Here is a 4,293-nt window from a genome sequence, read left to right on the forward strand (position 1 = left end):
GGCTCTCAAAGTTCAGATAAAAAAACTAAAGGTTCAAGAATTTTGACTCATCAACACATGTATCAGCATCTCAAGCTTTCATAAACAGGGCCCTGACTTTCACATGGAAGATCTACCTTGATTGAGAGTTAAATCTTCTTTGGAGCTTTCTTTACTCTTTTGTTGCAGGAAAAGAGTGCCCCTTTCTATGCTACTAAGGAGGCCTCTAACCTTTATAGTTAGCTTCTAATTGATAATCATTCAGTTTTTTTTTTTTTACTGATTTCATAGAGGAAGGGAGAGAGATAGATAGAAACATCAATGATGAAAGAGAATCATTCATTGGCTGCCTCCTGCACACCCTCTACTGCGAGGATCTAGCCCGCAACCCAGGAATGTTCCCCCAGTCGAAATCGAACCTGGGACCCTCCAGTCCCCAGGTCGATGCTCTATCCACTGAGCTAAACCAGCCAGGGCTCATTCACTATTTTTACTTACCTTAATATGAGAACAGCAATTGAGCAGAGTAATAACCACCCAATTTAATTGTATTTATAGTTACTAGTTCCTCCATTTCTCTAAATCTCTGATATATAAGTTATATCCTATGCAAAGTCCAGTTAGTTTGCAAAAGAAAGTTTATTCAGAGCACACAGTCAGGCATAATGCTGAGGAAAGCATAGGTATAGCCACCACCTTCCTCTTTACTTGATTCACTCTAACTTATCCTTTAGCTTTTCCCATAAATGCCAATTACTCAAGAAAGTGTGTAGATAGTGTTCAGTTCTTCTTCCACAGGATTAATATATCCAGTACTATAGTACCCAAAAGCAACTTGAGGTTAGGCTCCATGTCTGCCTTATACATTGTTAGCTATAGCTCTACAAGATAGCACAGTGCCAGAGATCTAATAAATAATAAAGATTGGTTTACAGAATAATACACTTTGACACTATGACTTTTTATTGTCTAGATGTCCCTTGATACAATGTGCTGTCCTCATCAGAAAATGAAATAGGTGTGAGGTAACTTATGAAGATATTCAGTAGATTTAGTGAGAAATCGCTTCATGCATCTGTAGTGTGACTAGACAACATCATCTAACGCTACTTTTGAGAGCTAGCTATATATATCGTATAAACGTCATGTGTTATTTTATTGATTAAGTTTACAGGCTTTTAATTTAGGATCTGACAGCACTGTCACCACTGTTAAAAAATGCACAACTCCTCACATTATCTCAAAGGACACTGTGAGGAACTAGCTGTCTTACTCATTTTCTGACTGTCCAATGAGTCATAATACTTCCTGTCAAAAATCTTTTGTCTCATTTTTACTAACTAAATGCTTAAACAGCTGATTTTTTATGGAAATGGAAACATGCTGAAAGTGGTTTGAAAGTTCGTGTAAACCTAGTCTATTTTATAAGGTACAATTATTTGGAATGAATTCTCCACAGTATTATGTCAATAGAACAAATTATTTCATCTTCTTATTTAATACTAGAGGCGCAGTGCATGAAATTCATGTGTGGGTAGTGGCCCTAGGCCTGGCTGGTGATCAAGGATGATTGGTACCTTCCTTCACTCCATGCCGCCCCCTAGTGGTCAGTGAACATCATAGTGAGCGATCGAACTCCCAGTCTCCCAAACTCCTGAGGGGACACTTTGCATATTAGCATTTTATATATAGAGATAGTTATGCTCTAAATATGTGCTTATATATACATACATATGCACGTTACATATAAACACACCACTGTGTATACATATACACACATAAAATTGTAATTATATATTCAAAACAAAAATATTTTCTTTCTTTTAGCATCCACTCTGAAAGTCCTATATAAACACTGAATCTATTCTTCGATTTGTGGAAAGAATATCCATTCTGGTGTTGCTCTTTGAAACTATTAGCTATAAATCTGGTGCCCAACCTTTTTCCACTTATCTTATATCAATTCAACCTATCATAAATAGATGGCTTCTGGAATTTGCCTTCTTTTGTTTTGTATATATGTCCTATGGAAAATTTCAAAGTTTATTGCATCTGAAATATAATCATAATGGTTTTCCAGGACTTTATAATTACAAATACAGGCAAACTATGTAGATCTACATACAAATTATGGCTTAGATTTGCTGGTAATGAAACTGCACAAGAAACTAGAACATTTTGATATATGTCAAAAGCAGTTTTAAATTTATAAAATATGTAAAATTCATTGTAGATCATTGATTTGTTCCAGTATCAGCCACATTACCACATTTTGCTATTATCCCAAAGGGCACGCTGACCTATCTGATTTAATTTTCTATTCTGCAAGTTAAAGTTTTTTTTAGCCAATATTTAACAAAATTTTCAATTAGGAGTGAAAAAATATGTTTTAGTATTTATTTCTTCATGAATGTAACTATACAATCTAGTTTTAGTTTAGTTTGTTTTTCTTCAGGCATATCAATGTTCTAATTATAAACCCATAAAAAAGTAATCTGTTGGAAGGTTTATTCTCTTGTGTGAAATCTGACTGTCATGGTTATTTAGTAGGTTATCCGTGCTTATCTAAAAGAATTCTGAAGGCAAAATTGGCTGTGTTATTTCAAATTGTTCTGAAAGGTCAAGAATAATATTTTCAACTGAGCATTTAAATCTCTCATTTTAAAAGCATTAATTACTCATTTGAATTAATACTATAATTATAGAGTATAAAGACAGATATATATGTAATATTTATCATTGACACAAAGTACAGGTGTCATAGATTTCTGTGTGTTTCCTAACTATTTCTGACACCTCTGGGAATTCCTGTGATAATTGTTTAGTATTTAGAGATTACTAAAATACTAAAATACTAACAATTAATGTGCAAAATGCTTGATTATTCTGTCTCTCCTAACTTCTAAGTACTAGTAACAAGTGAATATAACATATACATGTATGTGCGTATTCATAGATGAAAGGTACATAAATTTTTAAGAGCAATCTATGTGGAACAAGCTTGAGTTGAAATCATAGGTTTGCCATCTAGTAGTTGAGTGGCTTGGGCAAGTTTTTTAACTCTCATTCATTTAAAATCCCCTCACTTTTCAAATGAATCTAAATATAATGAAATACCACCTCACACCTGTCTGGATGGCTATTATCAACAAGACAAATAATAAGTGAAAAAAAAGAAACCCTCATTCACTGTTGGTGGGAATGAAAAGTGGTTCAGCCACTATGGAAAACATTATGGAGGTTCCTCAAAAAATTAAAAATAGAGTTACCATATGACCCAGCTACCCTGCTTCTGAGTATCTACCTTGAAAATTTCAAAATGTTTATTCACAAAGATATATGCACCCTTATGTTCATTGCAGCATTATTCACAATGGTCAAGACATGGAAACAACCAAACTGTCTTTCAATAAATGATTGGATGAAGAAAATTTGGGCCCTAACTGGTTTGGCTCAGTGGATAGAGCATCGGCCTGCGGACTGAAAGGTCCCAAGTTCGATTCCAGTCAAGGGCATGTACCTTGGTTGCAGGCACATCCCCAGTGTGGGGTGTGCAGGAGGCAGCTGATCGATGTTGCTCTCTCATCGATGTTTCTAGCTCTCTATCCCTCTCCCTTCCTCTCTGTAAAAAATCAATAAAATATTTTTTTAAAAAGAAAATTTGGTACAATTATACAATCAAATAATACTCAGCCATAAGAGGAAACATAGATGGATCTTAAGAATATCATGCTAAGCAAAATTTCAGACAGAAAAAGTTAAAAACTATACGATTTCACTCATATGTGAGATATAAAGTTGAAAGCAACAAATGAATGAACAAGAAAAAAACCTCACAGATATAGGTATGGTGGTTACCAGAGGAAAGGAGAGTAAGGGGGTAGGTAAGGGCAAAGGGTGTCAAATATATTGTCATGAAAGATGATGTGACTTTGGGTGGTGGGCACACAATGAAATATATAGATTTTATATCATAGAATTGTGCATTTGAAACTTATATAATCTCATTAAGCAATGTCACCCCAGTAAGTTTAATTTTTTAAAAAATAAAATGGGTCTAAATAAAAATACCTACTCAACTGTGTTGTGGTGGTGATTGTATAGGATTAATACCTAATGAAGTCCTGGTATTTAATAAATTTTCAAAAATATTTGCAAAGACACCGTATTAAGCATTTGAATCCACAATTTTATTAAGCAAATTTGGTTGTTGTCATAATTTTTATATTAAATATGCCCTGAAATTAATGAAGTTGAATTTTGATAACATATAGAAAATGAAAGAGAAAAGGGAAAGGAGAGCCTTTATTTCAC

This window comes from Myotis davidii, unplaced genomic scaffold (assembly GCF_000327345.1).
Source record: "Myotis davidii unplaced genomic scaffold, ASM32734v1 scaffold225, whole genome shotgun sequence".
In the NCBI taxonomy this organism is placed as follows: domain Eukaryota; kingdom Metazoa; phylum Chordata; class Mammalia; order Chiroptera; family Vespertilionidae; genus Myotis; species Myotis davidii.